The sequence below is a fragment of the Cardiocondyla obscurior genome, linkage group LG05 (genome assembly GCF_019399895.1).
Source record: "Cardiocondyla obscurior isolate alpha-2009 linkage group LG05, Cobs3.1, whole genome shotgun sequence".
Lineage (NCBI taxonomy): Eukaryota > Metazoa > Arthropoda > Insecta > Hymenoptera > Formicidae > Cardiocondyla > Cardiocondyla obscurior.
In genome coordinates this window covers 9,137,774-9,157,396 of record NC_091868.1, presented here as the reverse complement: position 1 = coordinate 9,157,396, position 19,623 = coordinate 9,137,774, and the positions used below count along the sequence as shown (strand labels likewise).

General features: G+C 44.2%; 1 protein-coding gene and 1 long non-coding RNA gene across 14 annotated transcripts in view; one reads left to right on the top strand and one right to left on the bottom strand.

Moving 5' to 3' along the window:
• LOC139102738 (uncharacterized) overlaps positions 1–19,623 on the bottom strand; it is a 365,092-nt gene that overhangs the window by 141,539 nt on the left and 203,930 nt on the right. The window contains exons 1-2 of one of the 13 annotated variants that reach the window (XR_011545754.1): positions 17,512–17,603; positions 17,353–17,393 (exon numbers count right to left, since the gene is read on the bottom strand). The exons of 11 other annotated variants lie outside the window; for them this stretch is intronic. This is a non-coding gene — a long non-coding RNA (uncharacterized lncRNA). Of the gene's footprint in view, positions 1–17,352; positions 17,606–19,623 lie in introns of those variants that run through there. One more of the 13 variants, XR_011545753.1, reaches the window with a different exon arrangement.
• The window catches only part of LOC139102730 (CCR4-NOT transcription complex subunit 6-like), a 318,650-nt gene that overhangs the window by 268,962 nt on the left and 30,065 nt on the right, over positions 1–19,623 (top strand). The gene's annotated exons all lie outside the window — the stretch shown is intronic.

Sequence of the window (19,623 nt, the reverse complement as noted above, 5' to 3'; positions counted from 1 at the left end):
GCGGCCGAGTATATAATCAGAACATTCTTTTCCACGTTAACGTGTGTTAGACGGACCGCGAGCGCGAAATGGAACAGTCCTTAAAGGCCGAAGACTTGAGTCATCAACTGACCGTCGTGACCCTGAGCACTCGTTCTACTTGAACGAGCTGACCTACATAAGTCGTCAACAAAAAGTCTCTTGTTTTAAACCGAGGATAAAAATACAGATTCATTACAGATTAACTATATTTAATTGCATATAAAAATATATTTAAAACAACTTTTTCCTATTCAAAGAATGTATTTTAATAGTATAATGACGCAATTATATTCGCAGTCAATTTCTGGATATCCGCAGAGTTAACGTAGCGAAATCGTGGACACGTGTAGGACGCTAGATTTGACGATATATATCGATTTACCTTCATGGAATTCCGCTATTTGATCTACCACCTGACACGGTCTAATACCGCGATGATAAGGGTATTTTATTGGCCGACTGCGCGTTTTCTCGAGGGAAAGCAGATATATGGAGAACAGTCTGCAAACTTCATGCCCGAAATATGTCAGCCCGTCGTCATATATGAGGGAGGATGTTAAATCGATATGAGAATGAATTGGGTGATTTCGGCGTTCGCGCATCGTTGCCTTTGAAGCGGGTGCTGAATAACGTGCTATTTTATCCGCCTGTTCCTTTAAACGACCCGCTTACCGAAATGTAACTCGGACAAAAGAGAGACAGTCGAGAGAAATCTTCACGGCTCACCGACTCGATATCATATCGATAAAATAGAAAAAGCATTAAAAAAACATCGAGTTATAACGTGATATAAAAAAATATCTATATATGATATTATATTATAAAAAAATAATTTTTATATTTATTTAACGTATATTTTTTTTTTTTAATGCGTGAAATATATTATTTGCATCGCTTTGTGTGCCTCGTAATTTTTCACTTCGAAACGCGGACTCTACTTCTTAGGCGACTGATCGTGCGCCGTTTTCTGTAATTTTCACCACGTCGACTAGCGAATTTAGTGGACTTAGAGACGACGGGATTTATCGCAACAGCATTTTCCGCAAGACGAGGTTCAAAAGCCACAACTCAGGGAAAATTCGAGAGGGACGGGAACATTCCGCGCGCGAAATCCACGAAAATCTCGCTTTGCGCTCTCAGGCACAAGAAAGGATCTCTCTCGCGCACGGCGTTCAAACATTTTAATGCTCGGACTTGTTTTCTTCCTTCTTTCTTGCCTTCCTTTCGCGAAGACAGGCTGCGCGATTATTTTCCGCTTCGTCTTTCGTTCGTTCGTCAGCTAATTTTCCCGCACGTCCGTTTTTCTCTCCCGGCGTTTCCCATCGAACGTTTCGTTCCACTCAAAGAAAGCAGACGAGCGCGACTTTGTCGTCTGTACATCTTTTCGCGAGAAATATTCGAAAAAGCGTTTAAGAACGTTTGAACGTAATTAAATATCAAATTTTACTTTCCTTTAATCGTGCATAATGCATAATAAAATAATTAAACGTAAACGAGAATGATAAAATCTCGAAAAAAAAAAAAAATCGTTAAAAGATTTTCTATCGCAGAAAAAAGGTATTAATATCGTTGACAATGGAGGGATTTTGACATCGATACATAAACCACGTTCTCGCGTCCACCGTAATTCACTTCGCGGTAAATATCGCTCGACAGTTAAGAACAACGGGGTCCGTGGAAGGCGATTCGGTAGGGAACACATTGTATTCGGTCTGTTAGGGCAGTCTTAATTGCTGGATAAATTTACCATTACGTCCGGATCAAACGTACGTTTATTGTTTGCCGTGCGTACAACGGCCGAACGTAATACCGCGCCGCCCGAGACTCTGTTTGAAGCCAACAGTTGCGGAGGGAAACACGTGCCGGGACCAAAAAATGGCTTTCGAGCATTATTAGATCTCTCTCTGGGATCTTCGCGAGGTATAAATCTCGCGCGATTATAGTACAGATTACGGGCGGGACTTAAATTTACCCAGACGCAAGAAATACTCGCCGACGTGCGCGGGCATGGAAAATTGAATTACGCGCGATATCGAAAAAAGATTTCGCGTCTCTCGCGGGGCGGAGAGACAAGAGGAGCGAGATCCGGATTTGGGGCTTCCTGCGAATAAGTCGGATGTCGTCGGTAAATTCGCGGTAACAACGTCTATATAAGCGATACCTGGGGAAGACGAGGCACATCGGTGCCGCCGATATTGATCACGGGGAGCTTGAAGGCTAATACGAGCCAGGCGAGTCGGGACGCGAAACGGCAAAACCAATTTCGGCGATGGCCAAACACTTCCGCCTCGCGGGCTTATTTGAGCGTGCGCCGCCGCCCGCCACACAATTTCATTCGCACGTCGAGGGCGACCGGTGTGTATCGTCGGATCGTCGTCGATACACACGGCCGGGCAAATAAAATACCTATTCCTGTATACTCTCGATCGCCACCGTCGCGGCCACTGCCGACTGTGTACCCTATCCTCGCTGCGCGCACGCACGTATATGCAAGCATGCATAGGCTTGGATTAAAGCCCTTTGAGCTCCCGCGTATTTCATGCATACAGTAGCCGCGTGCGGCGATTATAGTCGCGAGTGAAATCGAGCGCTTGAGTGTGGGAGAAAGTCCTGTCGCCGCATCGTGCATCGTGCTCTACAAACGGTAGACTTGCAGATGATCGCGAGCCTTTTTTATTTTAATATATAGCTGTACGTTTGTATCGAATTGTCACACGTTTAAATATTAATTAGCAACTTTTTATATTATTTATTTTAATTAATTTGTAATTTTGCTTATAAAACGAGAAAGAAAAAGAAAATTTGGAATAAGAGAGTAATTTAAAGAAACAGAACGAAACGAAGGATAAAAAGTTGTTGACGGCGATGCTTTCGTTGTCGCTAATATAAAGCGTCGGAATAATATCGCGCGGCAGCGGAGGAAGTCCTCCAGCGGGAGTAAAAGATCGGCGCTAATAGTTCTACGTCGGGTTTTTTTTTCTTTTTTTTTTGCGCTCGGAAATTTGATTTCTCGCGCGAAGTACCGCCGGTGTATCTCGTCCCGTGAATTTATCTTCTATAATCGAGGTAGTCGTGTAAGAAATAAAATGACGCGGATTCCCGGCGAGTTCTGATCCTGCAGTTTGGCAGATTCCGCGCCGCCGAGCTCATTGTTCCCAATGAATTATCCAGCCTTGCGAGCATCCGCGCGCCTGCACGCTCCGTACACGCGAGCGCGCGTAAATGCATCCTCCCTGGCTCGCGATATGCTCCGCGATGCCGGCTGGAAATGGAAATGGAAGTGGAAGTGTGTCACCGGGTCAACGGACCTTCCTTTTTTCCGCTCCCCCGCCCCGCCCCGCGTCGCCCCGGCCACCTACGTCTTTCCCGCACTCTTCCTGCTCTCTTCCAGGCTGCCTAGTTTCGTGACCCTGCGGGCTCCACGGATGCATTAGCTACGGACACGAACTACTACCTTTTTGTCGGACCCTTAGCCTACTCTTCACTTCCTGCACTTTTCCTTCTCCGTTCTATCCGGTGTTTTTTCCGATCGCGCCTTCGGCGCGACTGCCGGTTTTCTCGAACAATAAAAAAAAGCTCTTTTTCGAATAGTTCTACTGGTGACAATGCTTCCCGGCGTTGTGCGGCCTATCTATGATTCACGGTTTCCGGTAAATAGGTTCGCAACCTGGAGCGACGCCAAATCCGCATAGAAATGTAAAATCGTTGAAACTTTTCTAACCGACGTTCTTAGAAAAACTCAAAGAGACGAAATAGCTCTCTGTTAAAACCACGTTCGGCGAAGTAACCGCGAAGTTAAATGGAAAGTCATATCTAACTGCGCGAATTTAATTTCGTAATATTTATCGGACTTATTTCGAGTTAAATCCGTTTCTCTCCCTTGAAAATCGGCGAGCTCCGTTTCGCGGCTGGGAAATTTTTTAGCGAAGAATAGATCAGTTTATATACGCCCTGATAAAGAATAACTCGAAATTAAGGCTGACAGTTTGGACTTATTGTTAGTGTAAAACACCGTCGAGCTACTTCCCCGCGCGTAACAGACACGGACGCCGGGATAAAACGACGTGACGCGGAAGAAGCCATCTGTTTTCGTAACGCAACGCGCGATACATTCTGAAGCAATATTTTTCACTTAAAATGCATTACGCCCGGCGTGACGTTATAGTATATCATTCTTACTTTAGGCGGCTAACCAGCAACCGCCGTCGTCATGCCGTCTTGGAAATGCAGTTCCGCGACGCAAACAAAGGCGATATATGTACGTATTGTATTAGGCGCGAAGATGCCTCCTACACGTTCGCAAAATATATGTAATGTGCTCAACTCATTAGGCGTTAAATTATGAAATATCGGAACTGGGGGGAGAGGATCGTTCTAATTGACCGTAGCAAATCAATCCATATTAAACGCATCGATCGTCCGAACGAGCAGCTTTCCCGCAACTCTCGCGGGACACGCGCTAATGCTCCGAAATATCGCGTCGAAACCGCCCTTGCTCGACTCGCTGGGGAATCGCAAGCAGATATGCAGTCGAGGGCAATCGCTCGCCAAGGTGTTCGTCTCGAAAGCCGCCTCAGAGATAGTTTGCCTCCGCCGCATTACCCTCACCCTTAGCCACGTCGTACACGCGATTTATACGATTTTTATACTCCCTTTTCGCGATCGAGTATCCCTCGGGAAGGATCCCGTATTCACAAGATGAGAGAGGCGAAAGAGAGATAAAGAGAGGGCGGAGAAAGAGAGAAAGGACGGAGAGCGACGACCCACCGCACGGAAGTCTGGCGCGTTCCATACACTTTTCATGAAGTACATTTTCCAACAAAACTCCTCGACGACGTGCACGCAACCTCGTTCCGACAAGATCGACGGGAACGTCTACATGCAGGGTAACGTAGAAAAAGAAAGAAGGGAAACGAAAAAAAAAAAAAAAAAAAGGGAGACTATATCCAGTAATAATAGCAGTGCGGTTCGTTCCACAACGAGATTTCAGCAATTTATTTTGCTGCAAGTTCTAAATTACGACGTGGGCAAAAGCCTGATAACAATATCTTAGCGATACGGCACCGATGCACGTAATTTCGAATGTAAGAAAAATTAATCGGGAATAGTGTAATAAATAACGAGAAGAAAAAAAAAGAGAAAGAAGCGAAACGATTGATTCTATTTAATTTCGATTGATAAATCGATCTTCAGCATTGTGACGCGAATTAAATATTTTATCGCATTTATTTGTAGGTATTTCTAACTGACGTGCACCTGTTTTCGAGGGAAGGATATATGCGCGGTTCGCGAAATATCGCAAATCGATAGGACGTGGCCATAAATCTCTCGTTCTCGCGTACCCCAGCGAATAACAGTTCTCCGGCGAGCCGACTGACGTATCCTGCCTAGATATATCGAGTGTCCTCCACGGGAACATCTTCGTCGGACATCATTCACGACGCTTGTTGTACAACCGAGATTGCGATATGAAACTTTGAGAGCGTACACGGCAACCGCGGGCAAATTGATCGTGCCTTAATACGCCTTCACGCGAAGGCGGGAGTCGAAAGTGCGTAAATAGGGCTCTGCAAAAGTAATGAACTTCTACAGATCAATTTGCCTCGTGGTTCATTTATTAATTCAGGCCCCGCACAATTGTTCGGGACTTTAATAATAAATCTGCAAGGTATAACCGAAAATGCGAGAAAGCACCCGTTCCTTAGAGACGAGGAAAGATTAATTGCTTTTAACGAATCGTATTTATCGCGACGCATTTGCTCTGTCAGTTTCATGAATTTATCACGCGTGCGATATTAACGCATCAATTTCCATATTTTCATACAGCGTCATTTTATAAATCTTAATTAGTGGCGTATCCATTTATTAATTAACTTTAATACGGTAAATATTAACTGTTTGTAATTTACTAGAATGTTTGCCAGCGAATTTTTATCCGCCCGGCGCGTGTGCGAACTAAACTGTAAATTTGTAAACAGCTATTATTTAATTTATATACATTTTGTAATATTTATTCACTTTCTCGTATTTTTATTACATTTTTCGTTATTTATTTATTTGCTTATTCGTTATCAATTTATTTCTTGCAAATTTATCGAAGCAAACACCGGCGTTTTACCCCGTAAACTTTATCGCGTACTGATTTATGTGCTCGCATCGCCTTTGATCAATCACGGAATTTACTGGTAGAGAGTCGCGTCCAATATTCAACCCGCATCAATGATTGCGCCTCATCCAGATGACGCGCGGAATTATCCGATCGACATGTGTTGGAGTCGCAAAGGGATTAAGGGTCCGATGAGGGCAGCGCGCATTATCGCGCCTCCACGATCGCCAGGAAGCTTCATTTAGTTGCGCTCGCGCCGACAAAAAGGAGCATCGCAAGCGCGGAAGCGCCGCGGACACGCAAGTGCAACCTGTCCCGGTCGATTCAACGCGAAGAACGCAAGCATATTTTATTGACCGGTCGATTGAAAATAAAAGCATAAGGTTCGGATAAAAACGCAGTTTTCTTTTTTTTTTTCCTCCCCCTGTTTCAACAAATCGCGATAAAACGATGCGAAGCAATAAATACGATTCTCGCGGTGCATTAAGTTTACGATGGAGAGAGGTCAACGTATTATTATCGTTCGTCATTTTTGTCACGGCGCGATCGCTCCGCGATATCGATTTAGGAAAAAGCGTCGCGACCCTTTGCGCGACGGAAGTCCAAGTTCGTCTCGCGTCAATAATTTCCGATTCCTCGGCGGTAGCCGAAGACGACGAAACCGAACATCTGACGGTCTTCTCACGATTCCTTCTCCGCCACTGGGGAAAGGAAGGTCTACCTTTTCCGCGGAATTATTACAGGCCGCTGAGGACCTCGGCAAACGACGGCTGGCACGAGGGCGAGCTGAATCCTTTTGAGAATAAAGAAAAAGAGACGAAGGGACTTCCGCCGTCGCTGTTGACGCGAAGGGAACATTAAAGGACGTTCTGGAACTCGCTGACGCGAACGTAGCTTTGAGATGCATTGCGTAACATATACGTTCGTCTCTATGCGTCGTGTATACGCATCTCTCTGTGTTACGAGAACGTAACATGCTTATAAACGCGACCTGGGACGAAAGGAGTGGCCGGATATTACTTTCATGCAAACCCGTCCGTCTTTTTCTTTCGCTCTCCTCCCTGTCAGAGAAAACGATTTTTGTTTCTGACGGCCGTCTCGCTTTTCCGCGCTCGACTTGCCTGTGCTCTATCGAGCTTTTCCCTTATCAGCGGGCCTCCTTCGAGAAAACTCCCGCGGGAAGAGGGAAAAAGCACACGAAAAGGAATACCGTCGAATAAAGAGCCAGCGGCTTACAACCAGATCGATGCTCCTCAATTCTCGTTTTCTGTTTGCTCTAAGCGTTCGCGTTGATCGAACGAATTAAACGACGGACCGTGTACAGAAAATAAAATTCATTTTTCTATGTTGGTCGCGAAATATCTGAAATATCCGAGTGGAATTTCTTGCATTGAAAGCAAAAATAAGAGGAAAAAAAAAAAAAATAGAAAATCTAATTGCGATATGATGTAAAGCCGTGCGGCACGCTTAAGTTCAATTTTGAATAACACTTATCGCGATTACGAAATGATTGTTGCGCCGCATGAACTCTCGACTGTCGTTTTATATCGCGAAATAAAGCCGCACGAAAATATGCGCGATGACGGTAGGGCAGCTATGCGATCGATATCGCAGTTTTACGTGCATTCATAGCGTGATGCCGTGTGACATTTCGCACAATGCACAACCGGAGAGTAAAAGGGGTAGGGAGGGAGGGTGATCGAAAATGCGGGTTCGCATGCACGCGGCGCCTATGCATGAATTAATGCAACATGACGAAACGATAGCGTCATAGAAATTGGAACAAAGGGCTCGCGAAATATCTCTAATAACAAACTGTCAGAGAAGGGGAGCGAAAGAGACGAAAATTCCGCACGCCAGTTGATCCACTTTCGAAACGATCTGTTGCACCGCAATATACAAAACTATGACGGATTTAAATAAGATGCACAGCTCGATTGGATAATGCGCCTGTTTCGGCCCTCTTAACGTATTATTCATACCTCGCTTTAAATAATTATAAAACTTTCCTGAAACTTAATATTTTTGAATAAGTCAATTTACTTCTGCATTAATGTCAATGTAATGGAATGACTGGCAAATAAACTGAATTATTCTGGCGCGAGCAACGCCCGGAAGCCTGCGGATGCATTATAATTGACAGATACGTTATAATTATCGGACACGTGCCGAATGCGGTGCCTCGCTCGTCAGTAAAACGGCGGTATATTTTATTGCGCGAACACGCGCGACGTCACCGCGGAAAATAATTGTTTCGCGCCCGGCGGAATAATGAGAACGTCGAGAATCCCGATCGCTTAATCGAATGCATATTTATGCATGGCGCTCGGACGCGTTGCAGAGGATCGACGACGCATCCGTTGATGCTTTATGAGCGATATTTTCATCGGCTTTCCGTCCTGTCCGTGTTTCGGTATTAAAGCACGGCGCGACACACGGCCCCGACCATGTTCGCAATTTCAGTCAGCGAGTCATTCGCGGACAACAGTCCACCTCGAAATTCGAAAATCGATCGCGCGGAAATTAATTGCTCGCGACTTTGCCACGGCCGTCCTTTCATTTCGAGCTGATAATCCCGCGGCTCTTCGCGCCGCTGAAGCAACGTTTAAAGCAAAACTTGCGCGCGCGGAATCGCCCGCATCCGTAATCGCAGTTCATTACTCATACACGCGGATCTCGCATTTGAATAAAGTGAATGGAGTTAGCGCGACTCGTCCCTCAACTTCTGCCGCCGCGAATATATCCGCTGGCCGCGAGAGCGATCGATTATTAATAGACGCCATCTCGCTTCTGGCTGCCTCGAGATCCAATCGTCCTTTCGATTGCAATCCGCAGGATATCACGGATAATGACGGAGACGGCGGGAGTCGGGTTTTCTATTTTTTTTTTTTTTTTCTTTTTTTTTCCCGTCAGTAAAATCGAGCGAGGTCGCGTCGTCTTTCTGTATAAGTTTTATCTGCTCCGACACTCAGGCATCTCGGTAATCGAATCTCAAGTCAGTTTCTACGAGTAGATTATTCGGATGTTCCGGTCCCGGCTCGGATCTACTTGGACGCTCGCGGCAGTGTCTGCAAAACGGCTCTAATCGAGCCGCCGGTTGTTCGTCGACGGGGAAATATGAATCCGGCAACGAGTGAGTGGTATTCGCCACCGTTTCGCGCGCTGAGAGATTCATTCCGGCCCTCGGCGATAATTGCGTTCCGCTCGATCGCGCCGCCGTGATTGTTCTATGAATATCAACGCGGCGATAAGCGCACGAAGACATTTGTCGCTCGTCACGGTGGAAAGAGTGAGATTCGCCATTGATTATTGACGAACGGCTACCTGATAACCGTAACGCGGCTGTTTGACGTTAATTGCTGACTTCCTCGAGAGCGCCTTCCGGCTCGCGAAAAGCGGCTCGTTTGCTATCGGCCACGTTCCAACACGCGACGTATATCTACCTTGACGCATTTATCATTCCGCCGAACTAAATTGCCGGTCATTTTTCAGCGGACTTTTACGCCCGTCACGAGGGGCTGCATCGTGAAGAAAACGGCCGACGTTCGTTTTATTGGCTGATTATTGACAGACGCGAACGGCACGGGGATAAATTATCGAAAGTCAAACGCGAAAACTTTTTCCATTTTTTTTTTTCTTTTGCTTTTTTAGCGGAATATTTTTCGACTTTTGTTTAATAAAACCAACGGCGTCGTGTATCTAGCAGCCGACAAAACGGACGAATTGCATTGCTTTTATACGAAGTAAAATTTTAATTTATAAGGAGAAGTAGAGTGCTCCCATATCGGGAGGAATATCAATAAGTAAAATGAAATGGACGAATCGCATCCCTCTGAAAAATGAGAGTATCGCTTGCAATCCCATGAGAGAGCACGCTGATAATCGTACCGCGGGAAGAAAAAAAAAGAGGTCTGATTCGCCGGCACAATCGCCGCGAGATTAATCGCGCTGAGTGGTCGAGAAGAGTTAAGATGCACGGCACGGCCACGACTGATCCCCAGATGCATCCACGTTACAAAATCATCACGTTAAAATTAATATCGACCGTTCGATATCCTCGGTATTGATCGCGAAAGGCAGGATATTGCTTTCCCCTCCGCGCCATTCGTTCGCTGTCATTCAGGATTGTACGCGCAATTACATATTTTTTTCCTCGCACAACGCGCAAGCATCGAGGCCGAGCGAATCTGTCTATCCGGTGGGTGCTTTTTTTTTTTCCGCGTGAGCAACGGTCGCGAGACGTTTTGCATTATATATACGTATACTTTTCCTTCTAGAATAGATATCTATCGCGAGCTGCTTTTGCTCTCGAAAATAAAGTGAACGCGTTTCGCTTTCTCCCGCTGTCTTCCCCGATTTCTAATTCCGTGCCGTCCCGATAGCGAGGCTTCCCGCCCTTTGATTAATTGCTGATTGTCGACGGTCGCGAATACTGATGACGAGCGGAGTGGCCGGTTAATTGGTTCCGAGTCATTCGCGAGACTGCCACGGCGTTGCTACTAACAGCTTTACGCCGCGGCAGCTCGTGCCGGGGCGAGATGACGGACGACGGCGGCGACAAGATTCATCGAGTTATGCCGCGACGTGAATTAAAGAAAATCTTCGACCGGGAACGCGCTCTGTAATTATTGCCGTTCGATTAATCCTCGCGCCGTCGCGTTTAATTGCAGGCTTCCCGCGAGAGGACACGCGACGACCCCGCCGCTTAGAATTCACCCGGCGAGCCTTCCACGACGTGAGCATGTAGTTGCCGGTTTTGCTTCAAATGGCACATTATTCCCGTCGCCGGGGCAAATACGATTGAACGTGCATCTTACGTAAAGAAAAAAGAGCAGCTGTCCGGTGTCGTAACGGCGATATGCAATAGCGTTGGGAAACAAAACGACAAGTAACCGAGCCGAGGTAACGTCGTCACTCTTCGCCGCGCGGCCCTGACGAAACGCATCCCGTACATCTCGCACGATTACGTTATCAGCGATCCGATACCTCGCCGTGTCAGAAATCGACGGTGGAGTTCGCGCATCCGATACCGATTGCCCGCGTACGACCGTAACAGGAACGGACACCCGCGCCGGGGAAACGAGAGCTGACATTATGGCGCGCTACGGATATCCATTTACCACTTGTATAAATCTACCATCCGCGAGTCTGTTCGATCGGAATCGGCCGAGTTACCGTTGCTGCATCCCGCGACCGCATTCAATTGTTCGCCGTCGCTGTCGACGTCGCCGCGAACGGACGCTTATAGGACTCGGTGGTCGAACCCCCTATTGATCGTATCGTATCGTATCGGTAGAATGAAGGGAAGCCTCGCGGGAGCCGCGCGAAGTAACATATATACAGCACGAAATAGTATAGCACGAGCATAGGTGCCCCGGTTGATTTAGCTTGACGGCTTAGCGAAATCCGCAAGCTACCTGCCGGCTCTCCTCTTCTCTCCCTTTCACTTCGACGAGTTATCGAGCGGAAGCACCGATCGATGCGTTTGCCGATATATCGGCTGAAGTACCACGAGAGGAACCGTGTACTTTAATGGCGAGAAATTGCACGGTTTGCGGAGTCGTCGTTCTCTGGATATTTCACGGTGACGAGCGGGAACACGTTGCTAACGTTTACGCCAAAATGTATATTTCTTTTTATTTCGCTGCGCGTTTCCGCGTGATTAGTATTTTATCAACGAGTATAATTTTTTTAAATACCCATTAAAAATAGGATATAATTTTAAGTAACCAGAGTTCGCTCGCCGATTTATAGTCGAAAAGAGAATTTCGCGAAGATCGCCGTCGTTTGATTCGTGCAAACGTATCCTCGATGCACCTCGACGATCGGACCACTGGTGCAGGTGGGCGCACACTCCACGATCCGCGTGTCGCGATAACACCGATTCTCTCCTTTCTCTCTTTCTCCGTTCCTTATCTCTCGACAACTTAATTCTGTTACAAGAGAGCGGTCGATACCGCACGCAAAGTCCGCGCATTCCTACGGTATGAAGCGAGTACCGAAAAAAAAAAGTGAGAGCGCGCGTGGTAACAATGAATCTCTCGAAAAGACTGCACACTTTCAATTAAGATAATTAGCTTCCCTCGTCTCGTGACGGCGCATCGCGCTTTCGTAGTTACTTTGGCCAGCTATCTCTCGCGAATTTCATTAAAGAATACATACAATAAAATTTTCATCGACCTTTCCGGCGATGTATATGTCGGCGTCAACGGCGAAAAATCAAACGTTTCGATTTTTCCGCGATGCAATTTGTTCCACGCTGCTTCGTTTGCCGCCGTATAGAGCCACTCTACTTTATTTTATCGCGACATCCCGCGCGGCAGTGCGCGGAGTTTTGAAAAATTCAGGACGCGGCACAAAGTGCAGCTACGCGCGCTTTCCGACTGGATGCACTCGCTCGTTTCTTTCGCGCGAGATGAAAAGCCGGTTTTTCGCCGAAGGGACGAAGAAGGCGGCGGGCGTTACGTATAGTGCAAAAAGGCATCGGCGAAACGCCGCTCCCTGTACTTGCGCGGGCTCATAGATTAAAAATCACAAAGTTTTCGCGTCGCATCACACGTTGTATAAAGTTATCCCCCCGGCGTAAACTTCGCGGAAACTCTTCCCGACTCCTGCCCGGCAGTTCGTCGAACTACGTGCGTCGCAGTCCGAGCGGGGGCGAGCAACTTCGGTTTGAAATTTTTACGGCACTTTTACAACGTTTGTTCGGCTTCCGTGGCACGAAGCTGCGCATAAACGCGAGGGCGTTTTCCGGTTATATTATGTACAGGACGTCGCGAAAAATCGCCGTCTCGACGGCGAACTTAACTCGAAATCTCCGCCGAAAGCACCGCGCGTTGAAAATTCTTTTCGACCGGCTGGAAAAACATTTATCCCCGGTTCTTATTTCACCCGGCGGGAGACGTACTTGTATTTATTCCCTCCTGCTTTCAGATATCGAGGTCCATGAATTTGTCGGACATTTTCCCATTCCGCACTTTAACGAGGCAGCTATTTTTCTTTGCGCGTCACCGTTAAATTTCTTTCGCGGATCGCGTCGCAATTTTCCTTGAAACTCGCCGCGCGCGCGACACCTCAGCTGAATTCCTGATTCGCGACGTACGACGCTACGTCTTATCTCGATTAATTTGTGTCGGGAGGAAACAAAGGTGTACGAAACCCCGAACACGGAATGCGACAACTTATCCTTATCTCACGATGGAGCCGCGTGTCTAAAGCGTCCCGCGTTAATCAGGCGACCGGCCGATCGAACAGCTTAAAGCGGCGACACAAGAATCGCACACACTCGTGAATAAGAACTCGCGTTTTTTTTTTATAAAAAAAATATTTTCGAGTCAATCTACGTATGTGCCAACAAATTTTTTTTTTTTTGTATAAGAGATACAATACTAATCAATATTATATCAGATCTTGCGCTTCAAAAAAGTATCGGATTTCTCGTTTATGCGCTTCCCTATTGTCTCGTTTCGCAATTACGTTTGAATTGATCGGCTAAATTGTGTCTACGTTTGAAACCGGTCAGATTTCAATTAATGTCTGTCTCGCAGTGACGAAGTGATAGGTATCGCGTGATTCGATCACACTCTCTTTCTCTCTCTCCTACAGCCTTTCCTTCCTTTTGTTTCTCTGGTCAACTTTTATCTCTCGGAAATTTCAAATGTGTTAATTTAAACGTCAGCCAGTATTTAAAGACTGCATCACGGAGCGCACACAGCTCGCGATACTTGAAATTATTAAGATCGCTTTCAAAACGAGCTAAATTTAAAGCAAGATCTAAATTTCTGTGATTGATTTTGATTAGTGGATTTTCCTAGCTGTCCGATCTGTGGACGTGTATTATAAGTTCGGATACATAATCCGTAATACGCTTAGAAATCGTGAAAGCTCTCTCTTTCTCTCTCGCTCTCTCTCTTTCTCTTCATCGCCTGACTTTTGGTAACTAAACCGCATCGTGTTTCTGGCGTTTCCGTTCGTGTGCTGTCTGTCTGTCAACAGTCTAGGAAATTACGACCTAGATGCAGCGATACGAATAACGACACACTGACACTCGTGCGGGAAGTATCGGATCATATTCGTGACACACGTGAGGCATTACTAAAATACACCGAGAAACCTACGAAAATACGATACGCAGACTTGCTATTTTGTCGCGGTACGCGATTAGATTTTTTTTCTTCATTCAAAGCTCATCGAAAAGAAATTTCTGAGTTGTAAAAAATCAAGGACGAGAAAAAATTTCTTGAAAATTAAAATTAAAAAGACGGAAACATTAATTAGAATTTTTGATATTCGACTGGCACGTTTCTTTGCGATTTGCGATGCCATTTTGTTGTGAATGATTGATTTCACTGTCCCAGTGGTGATAACAAAATGCGTTACGACGATCGGTGTTTTAACAATCCTACCGGACCCTAAATCAAAGGCGAGGTGTCCGCAAATAATTTAACGCATCCCGAATTCATCTGTCGACCAAAGTGCGGTAAGTCGTCGTACGTGATTTACGCCTATACGCGCGACTAGCAATTTCCTTCGCCCACGTACTCTTTTAGTCCCTTGCTTAGCTCCATCCGCGCGGTAATCGATATTTTATTCGCCATCATCGCGAAGAATATCACTTAATCGATACCTGTTGCTTCTCCGCGAGCGACCGTCGCGCGCATTTTTCTGTGCAGTTTATTAATTACAAAAGAAAAGAAAAGAAAAAAAAAAAAATCTCGAAGAGAGTACGATTTCAAGGTTTCCTCCGACGGCGAATTCATCTGAAGAAGAAAAAATTCTCGGAAAGTCAACTTTTCTGAAGTTTATCAAGTAAATCAGCGTTTTAAAATTCTTTTTGTACACAGCTGCTGAAAGCACGAATTAAGTTTAATAATCTCTTGCATTTATTTCAGAAATATTTAATTACGTTGTATATCATAACGAGTCGGTCGATTCAGTTTTTTCAGCGTCCCTTCCCCGATGCGCGTTTTACACGTGCATGTGCGTACGAAAAGAGAAAGAAAGAGAGAGACAGAAAGAGACAGAGAGAGAGAGAAACAGGGAGAGATTGCGAGTGATAGGGACGAGCGGCCCATCGCACCAACGGTCGTGGTCAGCTGAATGCCAATTATCTGATCCCGCGTATTGGCCGTATGTACTTCATGCGCTATTCGGACGCAGTACGTACGCAGGAGCAATATCTAGATGATTATCGTGTAGCCGACGTGACGTAATCTCCGGACCGGATCACTGGCAAGCGTGCCATTATGCGCCCACGGGCAACGCTTTGCGAAGCGCCGATTTCGCGGAGGTTACCCTTCGTCTTTCTCCGCTTTTTCTCGCGGGACATATCAGTTACATTTTATTAACGCGCAATCACGGCGGAAAGGCGGGTAGCCGCGGAGTCGGGATGCCGTCGGTAACGCACGTCCGAATCGTGTAATCGCGTAATCGCATTAATAATGCAACTCCGTGCGACAGGCCCTCCCCGATTCCATTGAGATAATTGCGCGAAGCACTTTGATCTCGCGCGAGACATCGGATTTCATACGAATTTAAAATGAACGTCCATGAGACGCGCGTCGATCAGATTTCATCTTGTTCTATCGTCACACTGTATCCCGAATTTTTATTTGGTCGACCTTTAACCTTTCATAAAAAAATAATTGCAATAATACTTTTTTTTATTAAGCGACCGTCGATGGACGTTTTTTTAATTAAATAGGATAATTATAAGTATAGATATTATATATATACATTTTTTTTTCTAGCTACCTTTTCGATTACATGTTCACGCAAAATAATCTTCATTTAAAATTATTTTAATTTTATTAATGGTAATAATGATTATTTTATCAGTAATATAATTATCAAGCGACGTGTAGCGATTCGCAGATAAATGCGCTATTTAGTTAATATTCCATTGCGCTCTTTACGTTCAGTCGTTTAATCCGTCGTAAATCCCATCCGACCGGAATTAAATTAACTTAGACCCTCGAAAGCTCTGCTCGCGAGAGTTCCGCGTAGAGAATGTAAGATTAAACTGAATTCCATGAACAATAGTGGAATAGTAGAACGAATGGGCGTCACGGCGACGGCCTTTTGAGTGGTATCCTCCCCGTGTCGGAATGGTCGCCAGTACTTAACCCGAGTTCGCCCACTCGTAAAGTAAAATAAAGCCCGACGAGAAGGAGAATCAACGGCGGCATCGACAATGTAATCGCATTGCGACCTCCGCGATCGCTTACAACTTGCCGTTAACCGAAGCAAGATGAAGCGGAAACGAGACGGAGGTTGTATATAGAACGAACAACTTGAACAAGGGCCTAGGTCCCTCTCAGTTCCCTTCTTCATTTCATTTTGTATATATATGTATATATGTATATATATAGCGCGGAAGGAGAGAGAGATACGTCTTTCCTTTGACTGAAACTTTCCACATAAAATACTACGACTTCTTCGAGTTCGCCTTTAATTAAACGTTATCGTCCGCCATCGAGAGGATCGAATGTTTCACGAAGACGTTGGGAAAGTAAAGAGCGAACATTTAATTCGAGGAAAGTTTGGCCCGTGAACGGAAATTAGTTGACTTTCGTTTGATTTCGTCCTTATGCGCGTTATGATGAAATATCGTTACTGCCGCGGATTTACGGATATGCTTACTGCTTGAAACTTTGCTGTTAAATAGTGTATACCATTGATTTAACTCCGCGAAAAAACTTGACGGAATAAAAGTTGCGCTGAATTGTTTTATCTAAGTAAGAATAAATTGCTACAATTCTGAACTAAGAACTTGTAATGTTTCGGTAACGCCCTCAGAGTACCTTATTAATTGAATGTAGTAATTATTAAAACTCGTTAAACCTATGCGAATTTTTTTCGAAGTAGTAGTATTTTCTATATTTTTATTGTATTTTATTTTTTGTTATAAACGCTACTACTTTAATAATATTTTACCCACCCGCATGTATAGTTACGGAAACAGTAATACCGCAGATTTTTATTATTTTTTTTTTTAATTAAAAATTTGTACATCATGAAGTATGCGAAAATTAAATTTTTCCGGAAGTCAAAATAATCATTTTAAAAATATATATAATATATTTATTATTGGCACGATAAAATTTTTAACCCTAAAATAATCCGAAAAATTATATCCTATCGTTCTTACCTATTAATAATTCCTAGCTCTTCTTTTTTCGCATATTTAATTACCAACACCCATTGCCAAAATACAGGCGACTCACCAGTTTGATGCGCAGCAGCGGAGTTTCACAGCGGCTGCAATCTGTAACATAAAAATAACAAAATTAAATGAAGGAGCGTTCTAATTAAATTCATTGTTAAAAAAAAATTAATTTTAAAGTGATCTCGACAATCACTGAAAATAAAAAAATGATTCTTACCCTTGGGTTGCTCCGCTGAAGCTTGATGCCCGTCCTGGACCTCCTCCTCCTCTCAGATGGGACGTGAAGCCATCCTTCGCACAAGAAACTCGCGAAAACCGCACACCGGTGAATTTACAGTCGCGAGTTAAATAAAAAAAATTATTACTTGAAATGCTTCGCGCGATACTGAGTAAGTACTCACGTTCCTATACTTCGCAAATCAGAAGACGCGCGGTTACTTATCGGCTTTTCCGAAAAACGGACCGACGAACTGGCGGCAGTTCGTATAATTATTTGTAACGACGGCGAGAATATGCTGAAAATTTCCTTCGGAATTTTTATTTAAGAAAAACAAGAGTTTTACTTAAATAACATCCTAGGAGAAGAACTGGGACATATTAATTACATGTAAAATTATATGGTTAGTCAATGCCTAGCTAAATCTAATTAAACTTCTGAGACGCGTATTACACTAACTTACTTTTATTTATTTATTAACTTTTAAGTTTTTTTTTTATATTACGCGGTTGGGGACACGATTAGATTTTTTTTTTCGCAATTTTAATAATATTATTTTAATAAGTGGGATCGATTTCCCAGTGTTAGTAAAAAAAATTAATTTTTACTCACGAATCGATGCCCAGCAATGACGTTTTGCAGCTATAAATCTGTAACATAAAAATAAAGAAGTTAATTGAAGGAGCGTTCTAATAGTGTTCACTGTGAATGTAAAACTATTTTCTTTAAGGAAGCAATAGTAAATAACATGCGTCTTAGAATACCTAATATTAATAAAAATTTCATGGTTTTTTCATGTTGAAGAAATTTTATCCGATACAAAATTTCTTCTGGAAATAAAATTATATGTTTCTTTAATTATTCTTGAGCATAATTATTGCACGAGTTAAATATAATACAGTTTTATTATCCAGCTAAATTTACTTTGCTGAAATTTAATTATCCAAGTTATTCAAGGTATTCACGCCTTTATGTCGCAATGAAATACAATAATACGACTAACCGTCCACCGTATAGCTTCGAACGCCGGCGCGCCAAATGTGACATCTAATTTCGGTATCCGATAAATGTGGAAAATTTAATTAACCGACGACGGAAATATTTCACAAACGTAAATAGGTGTATTATTAACTAAGTAGTAAAATGAATAAAGTCAACTAATATAACAGGAAAATAACGGTTAAATGTTAAAAATCTTCATTTAATATCGACAACGCGTTTGAAATATGAACATAAAATAATCTTGTTATTATATCGCGATAATCGGCTATTATAATTTTCAGTATTAGCACATTTCGGAGTGTGTGATTAATTGCATGCTCTCCAGAACTAGGTTGTCTGGATATTACGCCTGCGTGTAGGTATGTGTAAATGCACACAGAGAGAAGGAGAGAGAGACAGAGACAGAGAGAGAGATAGAGTGATAAGGGAGCAAGGGAGAAGCGGAGGCTAAACGTTGGGCTAAGCACAGAGAGGGTCAATACAATGTAACGGCTACGTCGTTTGTTGCTTACACGCTTGTGCATAGCAGCCGGATGCAATTAACTCAGCCGTCTCTGCAATTGAATGTACGAATTACATGTTCCGGTACATTTGTCGCGAGACGAGACCGATACGCGAATCTACGAAGGAACGAAGCGGGAATTCATGAGGAATTAATCTGGAATTATAGCGAGCGATATTGCTTGTCGCTTCTATTATAAGTTTATTTTTTTTAATTTTATTATTTTTTTATTTTATTCGCGGGACAGCATTACATTGCTTAATTTTAATAATTTTTTAAATTCTTATTCGTCAAACTGATAAGCGGATGAAAGTAGTGCCTTACTTTTCGCTGCCGGCCGAAAGGAGTTGATTTGCGGTGAACCGCCAATATTTCGCAAGCGTGCCGCCGTTCTTCGCGTTTGACCGCGCACGTGGATTCTATTTACATACGCAACACGAAATGGAGAACTCTCGGGGCTCTTTCTACGAGATCGGTCTACCGTTATCTTGTAATCATATCTTCCTTTGACCGCACGCGGCATCGATTGCCAACAGACCGACCAGCGGCCAGGCCAACTCCTGCAGCCCTCGTTCCCTCTCTTCTTCACATTTCTGTGTTTCGCATGT